Here is a 24,059-nt window from a genome sequence, read left to right as displayed (position 1 = left end):
AGTATAATTAGTTACCTTTGCTACCATGTTGTCAGGCACAATAGAGAAGCTATAAAATGGCCAAAATTTGCGTGCCTTTTTAGTTTTTTTTATTCTCTCATGTGCTTGACTTGTACATGGATTAGCCACGAGAATCCATTTAAAAAGAGAGACAGAAGCTCATGTAGTAGCCTTTTCATTGATGGGGGCACATGTAGTCGCCTTTTTATTGATGACCGGGCATTGATCTGCCCATGTGCATAATTTGTAACACATGTAAAGATTTTCTCCATTGCTTAGCCACAATTGCGGGGGACAACTCCAAATTGCCACAAAATACACGATCAAATCGATGACACATCTTTTATACTCAAAAGAAAGGAAACATCATAGACTTATCACTATCTAGACATGGCTAAACTATAAGTGTCTGGTTACAGTGTTTTGTGGTGCTTTATCAAATTTTGCTTGCAGTATCAAAACCCTTAATTCCTTAAATCCCCTGTATAAAAGAAATACCATACTGCTGTTTCACTAGCTAGAACTATACATAACCCACAAGCGTCCAGCTAGAGATTTTTTTGGGTACTGTGTAGACACATTCAATTTTTTCTTGCAGCATCAAATGTCTTATTCCTTGAGTCTCCTGCTGGAGTGGGCTTCTCCTATAGTAACACCACAGCTGATCTTACAACTAATGACCAGAAGACAGGTATTTAAGGTAGAGTGCTTTAATTCACTTCGGTATGTAGACTTGGCTGCATATTACTTAAATTTCATGGGGCATGTATTCTCAGAATATCTTTTGTTTTGTGTGTTGCTACACACTGGTATGTATATGAAGTGAACCAGAAGGACAGGCAATCACTGGTATGTATGTGAAGTGAACCAGAAGGACAGGCAATCACTGGTCTGGGCAGCAAGCTGTGAAGAAAATTTGATGGCAAGTAGCTGAAGCCAAAGGTTCCTAACTTTTCTTACAGGTGTGACACTTCGATTAAGGATGATCACTCTGCAGAACATGCAATTAAGCGATGGAGGTGGAAGATTGTGAGGAAAGGGATGCTCAAGCATATCGTAACTAGGGCACACTATGGCATGGGTATGGCATTTGACTCAGCCAAATAGCAAAGACATCAGCTAAGGCTCGGCAAAACCAGTTTGAGAAGAAGTGCCTTGTCAGTGTCATCAACCTTGGGAGTCGATTATATGGGTTGTCCCTCACTGAAGGGGGAGTCCCAGGCATTTCTTTCATCACCTAGGTGAAGGAGATCAACCTCGGGAGTCAATTATATGGGTTGTCCCTCACTGAAGGGGGGGTCCCAGGCATTTCTTTCATCGCCTAGGTGAAGGAGATCAAGGATAAGTTGGCAGCAGTCAAATCACCAACCGACGACATGCAGTCTGTACATACCTGCTTTAGTAACTTGCCACCATGATTCAAGCCTTTTAGCACTTCTTTTATAGTTGACCCGTGTGCTATGCCTCTCCAGTTTGAGCAGCTCTGCTTGAGAAGGAGCTGTGAAACCAGATCTTTCTTCCTAGTATAGGGAATAGGCACAAGCATTTGGAGCCAGCAAGAGGACAGCCAAGAAAAGTAAGTGTTCATATTGTGAAAGGGAGGCACATATTATGAAGATGTGTTGGAAATGGAAACAAGACAAGGCTCCAAGCAGAGCCAAGCACAAGTTGGCAGGCATGATTTTGATTCTTGTTCTACGAATGATGACACTTAGAAACCTTTGGAGACAGCAAAACCAGTGCCAGTAGGTGTAGTGGAACCCATGACCACGATTAGCCCTTTTAGTACTGGCATTGGCTCCCATGTTCCTTCCAAAGGGGAATGTGTTCTGATGAGGAGGTTTGACTCCTCATATCTTTTGCAGAGGTCTTCATCAGCAATTACCACTCTACAGCAACTGAGGCTAAGGATTTCTAGGGTATGAGACACTGGATGGGCTGCTTCCACATAGCTAGTTATAACAGTAGCAAGAGAGGCGACCTGCCCTAACCATTGTTCTTTGTCTTGGCCATTGTAAGTGATCTTGGCAGATATAGTACAGAAGTAAAAACTGCCAAAAGTAGACAGGCTTGTATTTGGCTTCATGATTCATGGTTGTGAAAAGTCATAGTTGGAACTAGGGACTTCTAAGCATCTCTGCTTGTGCCCGGAGTCTGGCCAGACATCTGAGTGCCTTTTTGGGCTTAGTGCCTGTATAATTAGTGGCCCTTATATTTGGGCGTCCAGCTACTTTTGGGAGCTCAGTTTCTCTTAATGCTTTGGTCTAGGGCCTTGGCCAATGTGCATAGAGGCAGGCAGCCTCTTGTGCTTATGGAGAGGGCCAAAAAATAAGTAGTTTATCACCAACTTTGATGGGTCTATCTGATAGCGTGAGATGGAGGATGGTAGTGAGAGAGACCATAGTAACATCAAAGCAAACTACAGCATTCTGATCCCCCACTTTGCCCCACACATGACATAGTTCTAAAGCATCTGTATTTGGTTGCTCACCAACAAGATTATGTACCATGCTAGCTGTAGTTTTTTGCTTATTGCCTTTTTGTAGAGTTTTTAGACTTACATTCTAGGCACTCATGTGATATATGCCCCTCTGGTTCACAAAGATAGCATTTGTTTCCGTAAGCCTTCCTTTCAATGACTTACTTGGCACTAGAAAATGACCTTTTGCCTTGCATGCCTTTTGAAAGAATGACTTAGACTAAGTCTTTGTTTTTGTTTTTTCCAAGAGAAGAAAAATCTATTAATAATGCCTCGAGAACGTCCCCTCAGGGAAAATTTAAGTACAAAGTAACTATTAATAATGTCATTTCATGTTCCTCAAGTAGGGGGCGTGCTTTAGGTTGGGGGCCTATTTCAAACACAAGGGCTCAGATTGATTTTTAGTTTGTTGACCTTTTTTAAGAATTTAAACTTGCTAGTAAATAGTTTAGTCTTGCTATCTTTATTTTTGACATTTATCTTTTGAAGAATCTCCCTACCCTTGTAAAGACATGCTCGATTATAGAATACAAACACAACTATATGACAAACATTCAAACTAATAAAGAAACATAGTTAGGGTTAGGGTGACATAGAGACGATGAACAGAGAAGATGAAGAAATTTGAATAGTGAATAAATACAATGCTCAATGCATCAAACACACTATGCAAGGTGAATACTGAACACTATGCAAGGTGAATGCAACAAATACACTATGTAAGGTGAATATTGAACCTCAAACTCAGATGTCTCAAGAATTGGGGTAGAGAGTACAAGTTGAAGAGTGTGTTGTACTTTGATGCATCTTTAATCGTAGCAGACAACCTTTGAGAATGTTTGACAGTAGCAAAGATAGCTCTATGATGGCTGGATTAGTGATAGATGGGCATGCAATGTAGTAGACAACAAAACATAGTAGTTGCTAATGATGTGGCAGGCAATCGATGCCATGGGGACATGAAATTTTGAGATGCTCTAATATTACCAATAACATTTAATTAACATGCCAAGAACCCTGAGGATGTAGTGTGGGTGTCAAAGGCAAAAGTGGTAATAAGATATGCCTCAGAGGTACTAGGTGGTATTCGGTGTTAGATTTGGATCTAGACAAATTTATTGGCCACTAATGTCAATGGTGACATTAGAGACTAGATATTAATTAATTGATTGATTAATGCCTATCTAAGGGTCAATAATTTTTTAAGGATATTTAGAAGATAAATTGGCCTTGCCAATTTAATTATTGGCTGGTAAAATTAATTTTAATAGGCCGGATAATGTTGAAAAATAGGATTAGAAGGTTGCCACTTGGCAAAACTTGCTCATACAAGTGGAAAAAACGTTCTTAGGGGTTGGCGGAAGTCTATTCCAACCATTATGAGAGAGAAGGAGGTTGTTAGAGAGCAAGGAGATGCTGCTAATGTGATTTGTAGCTACTATGGGCCATCTTTTTGATGGTCCTAAGTTGTAGGTGACAGCTTCAATGGCTGTTTGAGCAGGGCAGCAGTAGCTTTTCAGTGTTTCTCACGATGAAACTCTGAAATTTCTCTCTCTATAGCATTCTCTCGCCCCCTAACCATCTTTCAAGTTATCTTAGCATTTTCTAGCAGTTTGAGCCATCGGGGGAAGAGATTTTAGTCAATCTCGGCTGTAAACTCTAATTTACAGCAAAAATTAGGGTCTTGACAGCTGTCTGGGATGCGCGCTTAGAATGAGGAGATAGGATTTGAATTCCATCACTTAAAATTGAGAAATTGTAGGGAGATTGAAGAGGCTAGTAAGCCAATATCAAATTTGGGGCTGAATTTATATTTTAAGGAGCAAGATGAAGGCCAATCCTCCAAGCAAACCAAGGGAAAATTTGGTTTGGAGGCTTGTTGGCTAGTTTTGATAGCAAGAGGCACTCGAATTAGCAGAGGAGATCACAGAATCTGAGTTATACTCCTTCCATTTGCAATATAAGATAAAGCAATACCATAAGGAATGCCAATTTTGGGGCCAACAGGGTATCCAATGTCCAAGATCAAAGTGGAAAAGAGTGTATATACAGCTAACGTGAATTTTGTGCTTGCTGTAATTAGTGCTTAATCAAATTATTTACCACCCTATCCGAGGAGGAAGGTTGGTTTCATGGTTCCATCGCCACAATACCATCAATTCCCTCGAATTGGTGGGTTTGAGGTACTTGATTGAAGATCAGAAGCTTTGCTTTAGTGGTGAAATTGTATTTAGCTGAGCATTACAACAAGAATGTCTTTAGAAAGTGAGATGGGATCAAGTAGGGATGATGCCTCTCAATCTGAAATTTCACAAAGTGCCAGGGAAAATGCAATACTGATCTTGGACAAGGTGCAAAGCATGGACAACAAGTTGATAATGTTGGTTTGGACCAAAATGTGGGTCCTTCTAGGCCTTTAAAAGTTGATGATCAACAAGAGAAAGAGAAATTTGATGACCAGTTTAAGGATCAATTGAGGACAGTAGTTGAAATGTTTATGCAATTGGCAAATGATTCTCAGTTCATGCATTTTTTGAACCTATTAAAGGAGGGTAGCCAAGGTAAGAAGAGGAATTTGTCTTTAGGAGCTTCAGGATAGCAAGATGCATTGAAGGAAGAGCCAATATAACAACATGATGTTCTAAATGTGGGTAGTGAGCATAAGTAAATGATTCCAGTGGGGCAATTAATACATATGCAAGGCTAACTGGGAAGTGCCAATCCAAAGCTTTTTGGATAGCAAGGCATGCATGTAATTATGGGGCAACTAGGTTATGTTGATGGCACTAGTTTCTATGCTATAGTGGATCAAGGACCACATACGGAGATGTATGATACAACTTATGGTACATAACAACCAATGCATGGTGTACAAGGCTCAATGTATCCAGATATGGCTAGTAATATGCATAACCCCATGTATAACAATATTTGCATGATGCTAGGGCTCAATCTAGCAAGTTTGGCAATGCATATATGCATCCCATTGTGTTTGGGACTCATGGTATTAATGCCGATCATGCAAATGCTTTGCATAGTATTAGTCATGAGGAAAAATGTTACTAGTAATTCATGCAATGTATGGAAATATGTATCTTGGTATGGATGGTAGTATGCAAATTCCCATACACAATCACATTGCAATGGTCCAAAGTATGCAAACAAGAATGTTTCCTAATCCATCTAGTGCTCTTAGTGTGTCAAATACACATGAGGGGCTAGTCAACTAGATGCATATTGCATATTAATTAAGTTGGAATTGCAACAATGTGAAAGTATAAAGCATTGCAATGCTGAAGAGGAAAAAAGGCCTACAACCTAGTGGAGGTTTGAGGCAAGTTAGAGGTAAAATTTCCATATGCTTCTTGGAAGTTTCAACATTGTTTCACCAATAGATACAAAATGGATAGAAGAGGATAACCTGGCAAACCATCCTTAGTTGTTGCAGCTTTACCTAGATGCCTTTCAATTAGAGCCGAGCGCTCAATTAGATTTAGGAGAGCAGGGATCCGAAGTATTGCCTAATGCTAAAGTGGGAGATAGCACTTCCACTCCTCTAGTTGTGGAGAGCTTTTGTATGTAGTGGATCTCAGATGTATTAAGCATGCATCCAAGGTACTATGCTGACAATATATCTACCATGAGGTCACTACTCAGTGTACAAATGTATGCAAATGAGTATGAGTTTTAGTCGGGAACTGAAACATTCTCTTTCATCCCTTAGCCATCTTTCAAGTTATTTCAGCATTTTCCAGGTGTTTGAGCTATTAGAGGGAGAGATTTCAGTCAATCTCTATTGTAAACTCTAATTTATAGAAAAAATTAGGGCTTTGACAATTGCCTCAAGATGCATGCTTAAAATTGAGGGACTAGGACTTGAATTCCAGCAATTGAAATTGAGGAATTTCAAGGAGATTCAAGAGGTTAGTCAGCCAATATTAGATTTGGGGTTGATTTTTTCTCTCAAGGAGTAGGGTGAAGGCTAATTCCCCAGCAAAGCAACGGGTAAATTGGTTGGAGGCTTGCTGGCCAATTTTGATAGCAAAGGGGAACTTTGGATTAGCGGAGGAGATTAGAGGATCTCACTTGTACTCCTTCCATTTACAATATAAGATAAAGAAATACCACAAGAGGGACGCCAAATTTAGGCCCAAAAAGGTATTCAATATCCAAGATTAAAGTGGTAAAGTGTGCATTTTCAGTTTCCATGAATTTTATGCTTGCTATAATCAGTTCTTAATTAGGTTATTTACCACCCTATTTGAGGAGGAAGGATGGTTTCAATGATACAGGTGATTAGCAAAACACAACAGATAGGATGATGTCACAACAACAGAGACAATAATGGAAATGGAAAAATGTAGCCCCTCGTTGGTTGTTCAACTCAAAACACAACAAATAAGCCATGTGGCAGTAGGCAATAGGGTCTGATGGGTGTGGGCAGCAGGTGCCAACTGGATAAGAGCATGAATAGGCTTAAAACCAGTACCAACAACAGAGCAGGGGACTGGACATCAAGTGCTTGATGATGGATAATAGTGAGAAATAGCTTGATTGAGATATCCTTCACGATAGAGATAAGGCACTTGCAAGCTGCAAAAATGGGATTGAGATTGAGTGGTGGGAAGCTTGTTTATTTATAGATGGCTAGGTTCTCTCGAATTAGGGTTTGGCTTATGGGACATAGACACTCTCTAAGAACACATTTATTTTTAATGAAAGTTTGGTAATTTGGTTCATTAAGCTTGTTTTGGGGCTGAATGTCCAATGAGCATAGAATGCATTTTTAGCTCAACATCTCCTCTCAGGTCTAAAACTAGAATAAAAAAGGGAGTATATTAGGCCAAGCCCATATGTTTCTTTTTTTTTAGCCTAAGGTGACCCTGTCAAAGTGCAACGAGGTAGAAGTGTATGACTAGATTGAAAAGAGAATAAACACGCACACACATATATATATATATATATATATCTGCATCAACAAGTACGGAAATAAATTGCTAAACACAAGATAGAAGAGAAAGAAAATAAAAGAATATTGTGGCACTGGAGAGTCGTGAGGGATAACTATATCACTTGGACTAGAAAGCAGTAGACGAAGGGGCAATCAAGCCCTTCCCTCATTCTAAAGAAGTGGATCCCTACTATGCCTTGGACTTTCCCTTGGCCAGAGGAGTGGAGTCGGAGTATGAGAAAGAGGATGACTCATTGGAGGAGCTTGCATTCCACTTCTTCTTCTTCTCTTTCTTCTTCCATGAGGCTGCTAACTCCTTGCAATCCTTCCACAAGTGTTCCTTCTTACCACAGTGATAACACTAGGCCTTCCACTTCTTCTTCCTATCTCTCTGGTCTGAAGCTATAAAGGCCTCACTAGAACCTCCATTATGAGATGAGAGCCTCCCCTGTAATTGAAAAGATGCCTTATGCTCAAGCAACATCGAGGACATATGTGTAAAGGTCATAGGTGTAGAGGATGTCTACGCTCGCAAAGCATTGACCACTCCATAAAACTCTGGGGGGAGCTTGTAGAGTATTGTTCCCACTAGATGTGCCTCTAGAAGGGCAAATTGCATGTGTTGAAGCTGGTCTTGTATCTGTGTAACACGAAGCAAAAATGATTGAATGATGTCCTTCAGCTCAAACTTCATTTGTTGAACTTATCCATAAAGGGTCATAGCAAGTGTGGGAGAAGGTGCCTCATACAACATCTAAAGCTTTGACCATACTTCGGGAGATGTTCTACAAGAGGTAACCATCAGTAGGACTTCTTTAGAAATACACCGAAGCAGTGGAAAATACACATGTGTATCATCCAAATCCCATGTAAGCACAACTTCCTCATAATTGTCCTCATCAAAATCTTTGGGAAGAGGAAAAGGATGATGAGGCCAAGGAATAGCTCCACATACAATGCACCAAATCCCATTCTGCACAAACCAAGCTTTCATCACAATACTCTAGGTAAGATAGTTAGGTCCATGTAACTTATCATCTGTAGAAGTGCACAGAGGAGCCATTGGGATAGGATAAGAAGAGAAGATAGAGAATAGAAGGTATATGGAGAGGGAATACAGCCAAACCAATAGCAAAGACTTCACAAAATGAGAGCTCACATGCAGTGTAACGAAAAATCTAATCAGAAATGAAGGCCAACTACTACAAAATGAAGAAAAACCAGTCAAAAACTGCCAGAAACAACAAAAACGGCCTGTACAAATAGTCGCTCAGCCATGGTTAGGGGTAGAAAATGAAAAATGCAGGCTGATGGAGCATTGAAGATAGTAAACCGATGATTGCAAGTTGGAATCCAGACGCATGCTAAAAATGCAAGTTGCTGGTCTGAAAAACACAAGCCCGATCAGTAGGGGGAAGAAAGACCTATAATCAATAGAGAAAAATTCCAGCAAGAATCTAGATCCTACATCTAATACCATGTCAGAAGTGGTGCATCAATGGAAACATAGACAAGTACTGAAATAAACTGCTGAACACAAGACTAAAGTTACAAAAAACAGAAGAATATTGCAAAAGAAGAGAACTCAGAGATGTGCTTGACAAGTAGAATCCATATACCAAACACAAGAATGACGCGTACAACTGTGAGTCTCTGGCACTGGCTCCCTCTCTCCTCAGAACTTATAGGTGATGATCTAATTGAATTAGGAGGGAGCCATGTATATAAATAAGAAAATAATGCCAAATTAGGGGCAGGTCGGCCATCATAAATTGTCCCAAATAAGCATCATAATAACCATAATAAAATGCCTAAATAACCTAGCCATGCCTGTCGGTATAGGTCAAACTCACACATGAGCTGTTTGGAATGCTAACAATATTAATGTCTACATAAGGCCAATGTGCCCCATGAGATAAAATCCAAAGTAAATAAGTGGGTGACTTATGAAACAATGCTAAGAATAACTCCACAATGGGACTATGCTAGAGTAGAATCATGTCTAATGTTATCCCATCAGTAGAAAGAAAAAGAAAACCAAATCTGACAAAACTATGTACAAAAAAATGTGGTGGAGACTGTAGGCTATAGCTGATCTCAAGTTCTACACATGATGTCAGCTATGATGTGATCCCTAACTGCTTCACTGATATGCTTGGTGGTGAGTCTTCGGTGGCAATGCATGTGAGTATGATGTCATTGTGAGTTACGCAACCTCTCTTGTGATAATGGCTCCAATCTAATTGTAGTGCAGCCTCCTTGGATGTGGTCTTGGTAGATGGGGGGTCATCATTCTTGATGAAGTGAAATGACTCTATCTAATGTGACTCCATGGCGTGGAATGGGTGTTTGGCGGGGCGGCTCTATCTTTGCAGGACTAGTAGTGTCAATAGGGTTAGATCTGAAAAAAGTTTGTCACTACTCTTTGTGTGGGTCCCTTTGGTTGATTGGCATCTTATCTCCCTATATTGATGCGTGGTGCCTGTGGAGCTCCAAGAGGAAAAGACCTTGGCATCTGTGGTCCTCGTACTCCATGACATGATGGTATATGTAATACTCCTCTGTCTCAAGTTCTCAGTCACAAAGCTGGCCAATCCTATCCTCTTCTGGAGTATCTATCCATCTGCTTGTCTCCATCTATAGCATATGAAAGGAGGTATGAATTTGTTTGATAGCAGCCTATATGTTGTGGGAGAGATACGTGTCCATGTATACTGGCCGAATGATGAATCCATCATTAGAGACACAAAAAAAGAGACTCTAGTAGAACTTCATCCTCGATTCTAGAGGGACTGGTGGGTAGATCCATATCCTCGCTGTCTTAGTCCTCAAGATATCAGCTTTGATCACCTGATTTAGCTCTGATTGGTTGAGAGAAAGTGTAGGGTAGTCAAGGCTATAGTCAAAAGGTGGAAGGCGGTCAATCACTATGTATGCTCATCTAGATAGTCATATGTGAAAACCAACAATCCTTCTCACCCTTTGCTATTAGTTGTCTAGATGAAGTTAGTGTGTAAAGAAGCTAATTCCCACAGGTAGCCATTAAACTGAAAATACAAGAAATAGACATAAAATGGCAAGAAACCATAGCCAAGGTAGATAGGCATGAAATGATATTACTAATGTTGGTTGAGAATCAAATGATGAGTGGTTGCAGCATGGTATGCACCCCAAGCTATGGTGGCCAAGAGTATTCACCCTCTTAGATGGTGGGAGGTTGAGACCTCAAACATGTAATCTTTGTAAAATGGCAAAAAGATGATTCACATGTTACATCTCCCCCTTTTATACTTAACCCTAGCCTACCCTAGATGAAGGCATTTATGCTTTATTATAAGCCATCCCGGCCTAAAAGAACTTTGTCCTCAAAGATGGAATTGGGACGATTTACAATGAAAGATTACAAGGATAGCTTTATAAGTGATGAATCCATGCTGTTATGAAACTCCAAGCTGAAGAAGATCTCATATGTCAATGAAGTACAAGTATGAAATTTGAATATACTGCTGGAAACTGTCCAAAACAGGCTGCTGCACAAGAATGGCCATAACTTGAAGAAGAAATGTCCAATCACCATATATGAGTTATAGAAATGTAGAGGACAATCCCTAGTATCTAGCCATGCCATAAAAATCCAATTTTGATGATCGTAGAGCAATTATTTTTATGACAGAAATGTAATACAACAAGCTATTATGTTCATATATTACTCTATTTCCTGCAAAAGCCATGGAAAAGAATCAAGGTATGATTATGGTTTCCAAGTAGACTCCTCTATGGGCAAACCTTGCCATTTAATAAGGTACTCCAGCAGTGAACGGTTCCTTAAAACCTTTTCTCTTTCGCCAAGAATCTTTTCAGGATCATAAATGATGATACCATCTTCATCTATGGGAGGTAGCTCCTCTAAAACCTTTATGGCTAGACCCACATACTTCTTAAGTTGGGAAACATGAAAGGTAGAATGAATCCTCGTTGAAGAAGGCAAATTAAGCTTGTATGCAAGCTCACCGACTCGTTGAGGATTTGATAAGGCCTTTAGTAATGATGAGCCAACTTATTATGACCACCTTTAAGAGAAGCATATCTAGATTTAGGCACTTTGAGAAATACCCAATCTCCTTCTTCAAACTCCAAAGGTCTCCTCTCTTCATCAGCATAAGCCTTCATAACATCTTGTGCCTTCCTAATGTTTTCCTCGCATTGATGCAAAAGAGCTTCCATTTTCTTAACTTCAACCTTGGCTTGTGGATTTACTTCTTCATGAAAAAGGGCTGAAGATATTTGCACTTTGTATCCATAAAGCGCTTCAAATGGAGACATGCCAATGCTCATATGATGAGTGTTATTATAACAGAATTCAGCAAGATGTAACCAATGATCCCACAAAGCTTGAGTGTCATGGCAAAAATGACGAAGATAGACTTCCAATCGTTTATTGACAAGCTCCATTTGGCCATCGGTTTGGGGATGATATGCTGTGCTAGAAGTCAAAATTATTCCCATAGAAGTGAACAAACTCCTCCAAAAACTTCCCATTAATTTAGTATCACGGTCGGATACTATTTTCAATAGCATACCATGAAGCTTAAAAATACATTCCATGAACTATTCAACCACTTGCTTTGCTATAAATTGAGCCTTGGTAGGGATGAAATGAGCTGATTTTGTCAACTGGTCCACCACCACATAAATGCTATTCCACCCATGCTTTGTTGTAGGTAATCCTACAATAAAATCCATTATAATATCAATCCACTTGCCTTGAGGAATAGGAAGTGGCTGAAGTAAACCATCGGGTAGAAGAGAGGATTCTCTATTTTGTTGACATGGAAGATATTGTATAACATAATCCTTAACATCCCTTCAAATGCCCTTCCAATAGAAACTCTTATGGATATTATCAAATGTTTTGAACAATCCATGGTGTCCCGCTAAAGGCGAAGAGTGCATCTCATGCAAAATTCAGTCTTTAAAAGAAGATTGTGGTGTCAAGTAGACTCTACCATGATACCATAAAAGACCGTTGTGCCATTTGAAATTGGGGTACTCTTCTCCTTTACCTTGCTGAAATTCATTCATCATCTTTGATGCTTGCTCATCAAGCAAATACTCTTCTTGGATGTCATGGATATAATCCTTATGCATGGTTGAAATAGTAGAGATAGAACATGCCCACATTCTTAATAAGGCATCTGCCACCACATTGTCTTTTCCAACCATATAAGATATCTCAAAGTCATATCCTTGAAGAGTAGCTAACCATCTTTGTTGCTTGGGAGATAAATTTGGTTGTGAAAGGAAGTATTTCAGCACTCGGTGATCTCTTTTGACCTTGAAATGGCTGCCATAGATGTAATGATGCCACTTTTTGATAGCATGCAATATTGCTATCATCTCTTGATCATAAACATGTAATTGACGCTCCTTGTCATCAAGCTTTCGGCTCTCATAAGCTATGACTCCATGATCTTGACATAAAACAACCCCAATTCCTCTTCCACTAGCATCCGCACATATGATAAACTCCTTAGTGTTAGGTATTTCACTCATGCCTCACTTACGCCTATGCTCACATAAGAGTGTCGGTGATCAGTAGGACACTGGGATACTTTTTACTCTCGGTAGGAGAGTTTTTTTCCTCAAATTTATGGTATTATTTTGTATGCCAACTCGCTTGCGATGTCCTGCCTGAAAGTTCTCATGTCATCAGTTGCACGCCCTGCTAGTGCTCGCTACACGTCTCTTGTGCTGCTAGTCAATGGTCCACAGCTGGTCCGCCTGCCTAACGACTGTACCCGCCTGACACTTGCCTATTGAATCTGCACCAATCAACCCGTGATTTTTTAGTTCGAGCATAAATTTTTGGAAGCAAGGGTTCCTACGCATCAGGCACAGATTCAGAAACATGTCTGGGACATATTGAATGAAATTTTTTTTGGCACATTCATAAAATTTTTTGGGGCTTTTATGTTTTCTGAGGACATTGACATACGCACTGGAATTACAGTCACAGAAAGACTGTTTTGAATAAATTTGAGGCAAGAAATTTTGGGGATTTTGTTGGTATAGTGTTGATGAATACTAATTGCAAGTTGGACTACGTGCATTACAAACAATTTTGACAGAGTGCACCTCTATACACTAATTGCAGAAAGTTATTTCCTGCAATTTCTAGAAATTTTTAGATTTCCAGTGTGGTCCTGCTTTGACATTGCTCTTTTGTTTTTTCTTGGTAATTGATCATCATGGAAAATCAGGGAGGAGATGTCTTCATCTATGTATCCAAGGAGGACATATTGGATGGAAATAACTATTTATTTTGGTCCTTCATGATGAAGAATGTACTTTGGCCAAAAATCTTTGGGATTATATCAGTGGAGAAGAAGCTAGACCTGGAGTTGTGGCTCCAGCTACTCCTCTAGGAGGACGTGCACAACGGGCATCTCAGCCTGCTCCACTTCAGCCACTTCCACAAAGATCAGCAGCTCAAAAAGCATGGGATACAGGGATGCATAGGCTTTGTCGCTGATTGCATTGGCAGTTCAATGGTCAATCATCCCCCACATTTGTTCAGCAGCTTCTTCACGAGAAGCTTGGCTAACTTTGGAGTAGATGTTTGCAAGCAAGAATGAAACTCACATCTCTTTCTTAAAGAAAGAGCTAGAGACATTGAAAATGGATGAAGGTGATTCTATTTAGGATCACTTGAACAAAATTCAGGACTTGCGAGAGCAACTCATGAATGTTGATGAGTACTATTTGGATGCACAGATGATATCTACCACTTTAAACTCATTACCTCCTTCGTACTTGGCTTTTCATACGTCCTTAAACCTCACCATGAGGATTGCCGCACAGCTAATCACTTTTCTTTAGTTAGTTAGTTTGCTTCTAGAGGAGGAGCAAACAAGAAAAAATAGTGATGTGGATGCTATCGCCTCTGAGCAGGATTTTATGGTTAGACAGAAGGGCAAAGGTAGCCAAGCAAAGAATGCTCCGCAGAGTTCTGGGGCTTTTGGCACATCACAGGCAAGTAAAAAACAAGGGGGTACGCAAGCCAAAAAGGGCAAATGCCATTACTGTAAGAAGCTAGGCCACTACATCACTGAGTGCATGAAGCGAATCGCCAAGGAGAAGAAGAAGGAGTCTGAAATGTCTGTTTCTGATGCTCCTTCCATTGCTACTGAGTCCGTGTCCTTTGTTGCAGACAGGGACTATTGTTTTTACACATGCAATTATGACCCGTCTTGGGCTAATCGAGCATTTAGCTCTATTGAGGATGCAAGAACTTGGTTTTTTGACAGTGGTGCTTCTAGGCATATTACATCTCGCAGAGATTCGTTTGCTTGCTGCTCCAGTTGGCAAGTGTGTGCAGTGTCCAAACAATGCATCATACCCTATTCCAGGTACTGGGAAGATTGTGCTCACAGTCATTGATGGCTCTATTCTCCACCTATAGGATGCTTTGTTCATGCAAGGCATAAAGAAGATTTTGCTTTCTATTTCTTCTTTGGCACGTTGTGGATTGCAGGTCACATTTTATGATGATATATGCATGGTGAGAGACAAACAACACATGACTTTGGTCTTGACAGACACTTTATGTTATGGGTTATACGAGTTGGATGCTCTTTTAGTTGATCAATCAACGTATTTGACATCCACTCTTACTCCTGCTATGATATAGGCAGAGTTATGGTATGCTAGGATGGGGCATGTAAACTTTGGCAGCTTGATGCTCTTACAACGTAGTAGATGCTAGATAGATTACCTCTACTAGAGAGACCTCCTAAGCACTTTGTGAGAAGAATGTATTTTGGGGAAAATGCATTGCTTTTCATTTCCCCATGATGTTGCTTTTAGAGCAACAACTAGGTTGCAGTTAGTGCATTCAGATGTATGTGGGCATATCTAAACAAAGTCATTGGGAGAATGTTACTATTTTGTGACTTTTGTTGATGACTTTACTCGATTTTGCTGGGTCTACTCTTTGGTCAAAAATTCAGAAGTGTATGATGCATTCTTGGCTTTTATTGCACTTGTTGAAAACCAATATGGTTGTAAAATTAAGACTCTCCGTTCGGACCGAGGGAGGGAATATATGGCCTCTATGCTGAATTCTTTTTTGAAGCAGAAGGGCATTGTCCATCAGTACACTACTGCTTATACTCCACAGAATGGGGTTGCAGAGAGGAAGAATCTATCACTCATGGGGATGGCCAAATGTATGCTGAAGGCAAAGAGCTTGCCTCATAGTTTTTGGATGGAAGCAGTCATGTGTGCTTGCCATGTTTTGAACAAATGCCCCACCAAAGCTTTGAAGAAAATTACACCTTTTGAGGCTTGGAATAGCCGAAAATCTTATGTTGGACAATTTTGTACCTTTGGGTGCCTTGCATATTCTCATATTCCAAACGTACTCAGAAAAAAGTTGGATAACAAGGTTGTTAAATGCATTTTTGTGGGATATAACAGTGAGAGCAAAGGCTACATACTCTATGATCCTGTTTCTAAGAAGGTGTTTGTCACTAGGAATATACTTTTTGATGAAAAATCAGAATTGTCCTTGGTTGGTTTAGACACATATCAGGCTGCCCGTGATGTATTTGAAGGGCTGCTGCCCATTACATTTGGTGATTCAGTTGGAATTTCAGCAGTGAACTCAATGTTCAACCAGCTGCTCCTTTGGAAAATGCAGAAAATCAGCCCATTGGCTGATCTGAATATTCAGCAAAGTGCTGAAACTGAAATGCAGCAAGAGCTTATGCATAGTCAGGTGGCAAGACAAATGCCTAGATGATATTTCTAAACTATGAAAGATAGTCATCTAGATGCACCCATGGCTGGTTGTACTAGAAGGCAAGCTCGTATGCATGATACTGCACATACCATGGAGTTCGTTATGGCAACAAGCACCCTTTATGATGAGGAGCCTGAATGTTTTGAGGATGCACAACAGAGTGTGCATTGGATGGCAGCAATGAAAGCTGAATTGGATTCTATCACTAAGAATCAAACATGGGATTTGGTGTCTTTGCCATTTTGGAAGAAAGCCATTGGAACAAAATGGGTCTACAAGCTTAAATGGAATGCTGATGGATCCATTGAAAAATACAAGGCAAGGCTTGTAGCCAAAGGCTATACACAAAAAAAAGGCATTGACTATGAGGAGACATTTGCTCCTACTTCCCGCATGACAACCATCAGGCCTATGGTTGCTTTGGCTGCTCATTATGGATGGACTCTGTATTAGTTGGATATTAAAACCGCATTTTTATATGGGGAACTTCATGAGGAAGTATATGTACAACAGCCCATTGGTTTTATAGTTGAGGGCTCGGAACACTTGGTTTGCAAGCTGAAAAAAGCTTTATATGGCTTAAATAAGTTCCTAGAGCTTGGTATACAAAGATAGATGCTTTTTTGCTTCGCCAAGGGTTCATAAACAACTCATCTGAGTCTACCCTTTACGTATGTAAAGAGGGGGGATCCATGCTGATCATTTGTCTTTATGTTGATGATCTATTGCTTATAGGGACACATGCTGATAAGATTTCAGCATTTAACCAAAATTTGCAGCAAACTTTTGACATGTCAGACTTGGGGTCTTTGCATTATTACTTGGGCATTCAGTTCATACATGATGCTAGAGGTATTGGGTTATCACAGTCAAGATACATTGGTAAACTTCTTGAGACGTTTGGCTTACAGGATTGCAAGCCAGTCTCTGTACACCAATGGAACCTGGACTAAAGTTATCACTACATGATGACAGTGATTTGTTTGATATACACACATATGCTCCAGCAGTTGGATGTCTTATTTACTTATGCAGCACTAGGCTAGACATACAGTTTGTAGTTTTAGCCTCGAGCAGATATATGCATATCCACGCCTGTCACATTGGCAAGTTGTTAAGCGTGTCTTTCGTTACTTGCAGGGTACTAGATCTCTTGGATTGATTTACGCCAAGGGGCGACCACTGCAGTTACATGCTTATAGTGATTCTGATTGGGCTTGTGATTATGATTCACATCACTCCACTAGTGGCAATTGTTTCTTTCTTGGCTCGTCTTGCATATCTTGGCTTAGCAAGAAACAGTCCACTGTTGCCACATCGTCATGTGAAGCTAAATACAAGGTAGCTTTCACTACCACAGTTGAATGGGTATGGATTAGACGCTTGCTAGTTGATCCGGATGTATCTGTTACGGAGCCTACTCCTTTGTTCACTCACAATCAGAGTGCCATTGTAGTGGCACGGAACCCAATGTTTCATGCACGCACGAAATGCATTGAGATACATTATCATTTTGTCAGAGAGAGGCTACATGTAGGTGATATCAACCTTGTTGTCTATTGTCCTACCACTAGTAATGTGGCAGACATCTTCATCAAAGCTCTTCCTTGTGAAAAATTTGAAGCATTTCGCCATGCTTTAAATTTGATCTCCTTTGGTGGCGGATGATCCTTGTACTCTTGATCACTCTTCACTCTAGGGGGGTTTGTTGGGTATTTCACTCACGCCTCACTTACGCCTGTGCTCACATAGGAGTGTTGGTGATCAGTAGGACACTGGAGCACTTTTTTCTCTCGGTAGAAGAGACTTTTTCCCCCCAGACTTATGGTATTATTTTGTATGTGCTTATGACACACACTTGTGGTCACTTACTGTGTTCAAGTGTGAACACCCCCTACAACCCTAAGGTTTAAGGGTTGTACCTTGTACTTTCAGTCTATTGCATTGGGTATCGTGCTTCACTCTCACACTGTCTATTGTTTTCTGTGCTGAGCTTCGATCCTGCCGTCCTCTCTCACACTTAGAGAAATCCAGGCATACAAGGATGGGTGTTAAAATTAGAAGAGATTTCAGCTCATTGAAACTTTGATTGGTGATGGAGTCCCAAAAGAAAGCCTCCTTTTTGAGTCTATCCATCAATGGAGCTGCCACATGAGCATAATTCTTGATGAACCTCCTATAGAAGGATGATAATCCAAGGAATCCTCTCAAAGAGATTGCATTCATAAGAGTAGGCCATTCTTTAACACATTTTACCTTATTGGAGTCCACTCTAATGCCTTGCTCTCCCACAACATGACCTAAGTATTCAACTTCATTTTCCATGAAAGAACACTTTGTCATCTTGGCAAAGAGTGTGTGTCTTTGTAATGTGTCAAATACCTCTCGGATATGCTTCAAATGCTCATCCTTGGATTTGCTATAGATTAAGATGTCACCAAAGAAAACAAGGACTGTTTTAAGCAAGAAGGGCTGCAATATTAAATTCATGAGGGCTTGAAAAGTAGCGAGTGCATTGGAAAGCCCAAATGGCATATCCAAGAAGTGGTATAATCCTCTTTCAGTCCTAAAGGCCGTTTTGAACTCATCTCCTTCCTTCACTCGAATTTGATGATAACCCAAACGAAGATCTATTTTGATGAAGACCTTTGCATCTTTAAGCTCATAAAGATCATCAATTCGGGGAATAGGATACCTATTCTTGACCATTGACTTGTTCAAATCCTGATAATCAATACACATGCGAAATGATCCATTCTTCTTTTTTACTAAGAGCATGGGAGAGGCAAATGGTGATTGAGTTTGCTAAATTAAACCCATTTGCAACAATTCTTTGACTTGTCGCTCCACTTCTTCCCTTTCAAACTTGGATAAGCGATAGGGAGGTTTGTCAATGGGCTTTGTGTTAGGCAACAGATCAATAGGATGGTCAACCTCTCACTTTGGAGATAAAGATGATGGTGGCTATAATAAATCCTTGTATTTCTCCAATAGCTCTTCCAATCTTGGATCCCTTTTCTTTGACGAAGAAAATGGCTGATTTGTTGATTACCCTTCATCTACTTTTGCAAGCAAAAGAGAGAAGATGCATGAATTGGCATTGATTTCTTTTCGCAATTTCTTCATGGAGTTGAGTTCTATTTGTTTGTGGTCTATGCCTTTCAACTCTATGTGTTGTCCTTGCCAATTAAATCCCATTTGCATTTGCTCCAAGTCTAAGGTGAATTTGCCAAGTGTTTTCAGCCAATTACATCCAATGACAATGTCAATAGGCCCCATATCCAAAATGATCAAATCTACTTTTATTGTGCAAGAGGGCGATAGCTCAATTGAAGTACATGGACACACTTCTTTACTAGACTCATATACACCATTGGCAACTTGTATCCGCAAGGAAGAATCCGTATCAATGGGTAGTAACTTCAGCTCATTCAAAGATTTGGTATTGACAAAGCTATGAGTGCTGCCCGTATCCACTAAAATATGTGCAACCTTGCCTTTAATGAAACCTTGGAGTTTAAGTGTATTTGCCCCTTTGCAACCGGTCCATGCATCATGTGAGATAGTACACAAGGAAGCATGAGAATCATGAGTACCACCTGGATCAAATGAAAATTCATCCATGGGATCATAGAATTCTTCGTTGGTGGCATGCTCTTCTTCATGAATCTCTTCAATCATTGGGTATGCATCAATATGCAATAAATTCCCTTCTTGATCTTGTTCTTCTTCAACTTCCACGTCTTGAGTGATCACCATGAAGAAGTATGGGCAATAATATTTCCAATCAACCTACAAAGTATGGGCAAGTTTTCAGCCAATTAAGAGACTCTTTTAGGAGTATGATCTTATGACCACTTCTCCCCACATTTGAAGCATAATCCTTTTGCATGCATTTCTCTAAGCTTGTCGTGAGGAAGGAAGTTGCTGTTAGAATTGTTTTGGGACAGTTTAGGAGCATTTTCAACTCTTGAAAAAGTACCTCTTGCCTTAGCCACATTTTTGAAAGTTTGCCCCTATTTCTGTCCAAAATTTCCACCCTGTTTAAGGGCATAAAAAGTGGGAAATGTTGGCACTTTGCTATTATAACTATTTTGACTATCATAACCTTTGATCATGTGATAAAATATTAACTATATTGCAAATTCCTAAACTATATGAGAATTCTCAAATTTCCTATTAAATATAGTGTTACATCTTGAAGAGATTTGGTTGCAAAATTTATTACATTAGGAAGTAGGGAGAAGTGGATGAAACAACATTGCTTTTATGAATAACATGGTGGAATACAAGGCCTTGCTTATGGGGCTGAATCTAGCCAAGACGTAGTGGTATTTGCCGGTTATTAGTGAAAGGCGACAAGCAGTTATGATCAACAAATTGAATGGGACCTATAGTGTGAGTGATCCCATTCTAAGGATGTACCATCGTGCAAACTTGGACACCCTTGAGATCTTTGAGGTAGTGACTTGCCAGCTGATTCCCTGACAGTGGAATCGCTTTGTAGACTCCCTAGCTAATTATACATTTGTTGAAGATGTCTTTCTTAAACTGTGGTTTGGAGGGGATTTTAGAATTGCCTCCTAATGTTAGTCCAGGGTTACTATGGGGACTGCTTGTTGACATGTCCTGTTTTGGCCGCCGATGGTTAGTATGGATTATGAGCCAGGTGATGATTGACCATATTTCTACTCTATCATGTATATATCAGATCGTTCAACGGTATAGTCATCGAACACCCCTTGCTATTTATGCAGGGGGTTAGCTAGTAATTTGATGCATTTAGTGTAGGGATTGAGTGGCCTATCCCCTTGGTTTAGTTTTATGCTTCAGTAGGATTTATGTGGGGACCAAGGGTTTGCATTCAATAGTAGGTTGTTGAATGGTGTGCTTCAGTAGGATTTATGTGGGGACCAAGGGTTTGCTTTCAATAGTAGGTTGTTGAATGGTGTGCTTTATGTAATGGTAGGATTACTATGTATCAAAACCATCCTTGCCACATCTATTGCTGGATTAGACAAGAAGGGAGCAAAGTAGGGGTGGGAGGTGGCTACGAGGGGTTAGAAGAATGAGGCCACCTCATCAGGATGAGCATGATGGCTTTCAGTAGAGTAGCATAAGAAGGATTACAGTGTGACACTCAAAAGGGAAGGAGTCGGTCGATTGTGATTGTTAGGATCCCCAGCTCTCAACACCCCGCTCTAACTAACCAAGCATCCTCCTCTCCAACCCAAGAAAGCAAGAACACAAGACTAGCTCGAGTTGTAGTGAATTCACCTACCTTACCTTCTTGCGTTTGATGACTCGAAGTCTCAAAGATGGTTCCACGACCATGATCAACATGATCCAATGCCATTGCTCCTTCGCATCCACCACCAAGCACACCAACGAGTCGAAGAGCTAGTAGAGATGAAGAGAAAAGCAAGAAGATTACGAAGAGCTTCACCTTCTCTCAGTCCCTTGCTCAACACACCTCTTACTCTCCCTCTTAGTTACTCTCAACATAATGGAAGCAAGATGATAGAATGGAAAGATAGAATAGAAAGCTTGAGTAGTCACACTGATAGAGCTTCCGTAGCATGGATGTGCCAAAAGGATAAATACAACTGAGACCTCCCACCCTTATATAGACCAATAATTAGGGTTAGGGTAGGTTTTGCGTTTTGCATTTAGTGTTTGCGGCCCTTTTGCGTTTAGGGTTTGTTTCCCTTTTGTGTTTTGCGTTTAGGGTTTGTGCCTCTTTTGCGTTTAGGGTTTTCATAACTGTGAATTAGGGTTTGCATGCTCTTTTGGGCGTTCTACCCACTTAGTGAGCTCAAGGCCGGTCAATCCTTGAAGCATGCTTGTACCTTAGCCTAAATAGACCATGCCTATGCTAATCTAACCACAAATACATGTGTGCAACCCACGCAACACTTGCGGGTGCGACAAATATAACTGCGGGTGATAAATATAATGTGCACGGGAGTGAGCCGGGCTCTCACAAAGTAATACGACCATGATAATGTCATGATGTCCATAATCCAAAATAGTGGTCGACACTTGTACTTTCTGCAGCCTTCCCAAAATACTGTTAACATTATTCCCCCCCTAGACGAGTGCCAGTCCCATGGCACTCATGTCGTAGGTAGCAAGCTGTAGCTTGCACCAAAGACGCAAAATGCTAGGAACAGTCGATGAAGGAGTAGTGGTCCTGATGGTGGAGAAATGAATGTTGCTAGATGAAGATTATATTATTTCTGCAGTGGTTGGTACTGATGATAGTGCTGGTATTGGGGTAGATGGTGACTAAGGTTGTTGTTGGTGACAATCCTATAGAAGTTGGTGATTCTGAAGATTCACTTCAGGATTGATCATGTTGATGGAGACAGCTTGAATGGTCATTGGAGATGAATGGAAGATTGTAGAGGTTGGGGATGTGGTGTTGATGTAGCACTGATGATGCTAGATCCTCCACAAACTGTTGTACCTGCAAAGGAAAACCTCTTGTGCAATCACTTCCTAGGGAAAAGTGCTAGTCTACTATTTGTGCACAAGACAAATAATGATGTTGGTTTGGGAGATGGGTTGAACACCAGGCAAGCCTGAAGTGTTGTCCCACACTTGAGGACCCAAAACCGTGAATAGATTATGGTGCAAATACTAAGTGAGTGCACGTCCTTACATAGTCTAATACATAGTTAGAAGACTTCTCCAAGGGTGCTTCTATTGATGATGATGCTTGATGAAGCAAAGGAACTTGAACAGATGATGATGGGAAAAATTGTCGTGGTTGAGGGAAAAGGAGTTAGCAGGTGTCCAATCTAATAAACTCTTGAAGAACATGGATTGCTGCAGGATCAACCACACATGGTAGTTGATGCAATGGTTCACTTTATGTTGAAGAATCTTTTCCACCTTGATCTGGGAAGTGAGGATTGATGACATTGGATGAATCAAATAAAGGGATCAAATGTGCAAGTGACTCAGGGAGACAGGTCTAACCTAGGCGAGCGAAGACTCCCTAGGTATGTCCTCACCTTGATGTGCCCTAAGCAAATGTGTGGGAAAATGGGCATGTGAGTGCTTTTTTTTTCTCTTTTTTTGCCTCTCATTTTTTTTTCACCCTTTTTTTTTTCTTTTCTCTCTTTGTTCTTCTTCTTTTTTTCTTTTGGCAAGTCAAGTAGCAATAGTGATATACAATAAGGCGTGCTTCCTCACAAGGAGAAATGGAAGTATGAGATCAAAAGGCTGACTGCAAAGAATAAAACTTGGCACATAAGATGATTGGTGCACTGAGGTGCGTACAATGAAGATTTGAATATTGAGCACGGACATTGAAGCACATTGCCACATTGTTGATGAAGTTGTTGTTGAAGACGAACCTGAACTTGGCAATGAAGAGACATGTATGCTCATTGATGAAGCAATTTGCAATGGCTCCTAAGAAAGTAGATGACCATTGAATGTTGTAGTCAAGGTATGTTGTCATTGAAGAAATGGAAACCTCATTGTTGAGTTCTTTAAGTTCTATGTTTCTTCAGTGAGGCTCCAAGATAAACTCGTTGTCTTGATTGGCCTTTGATATCTTTATGTGATGCCTCTCGAGAGCTTGAGATCTTTAGGAAGATTCTGATGCTAGTGTTAGCTTCAAGTCATTAATGTCGTTGCAACGTAGGATATTCATAGGAAGATTCTATTGCCAATGATATTGTCTTCAAGCCTTGAGGCTCATTGCATTGCTTTGTCACCTATTGTTTTCCTGCATTCACTTGGTGAAACTTTAAGAGTACCATGCAGTGGATGCAATGGAAAAAGATAGATGTTGGAAATAAAGGCCTCGTGCC

General features: G+C 40.3%; 1 pseudogene across 1 annotated transcript in view; it reads left to right on the top strand.

The window, feature by feature from the left end:
- The window catches only part of LOC148031608 (serine carboxypeptidase-like 42), a 114,675-nt pseudogene that overhangs the window by 7,654 nt on the left and 82,962 nt on the right, over nucleotides 1-24,059 (top strand). The window contains exon 3 of the transcript XR_015691958.1: nucleotides 599-691. The product of XR_015691958.1 is annotated as a serine carboxypeptidase-like 42 (transcript). The remainder of the gene's footprint in view (nucleotides 1-598; nucleotides 692-24,059) is intronic.

The sequence above is a fragment of the Lygodium microphyllum genome, chromosome 9 (genome assembly GCF_053477565.2).
Source record: "Lygodium microphyllum isolate KBCC chromosome 9, Lygodium_microphyllum_v1.1.10, whole genome shotgun sequence".
Lineage (NCBI taxonomy): Eukaryota > Viridiplantae > Streptophyta > Polypodiopsida > Schizaeales > Lygodiaceae > Lygodium > Lygodium microphyllum.
Note: the sequence above shows the minus strand (reverse complement) of the source record. Positions and strands in the feature narration are given on the sequence as shown.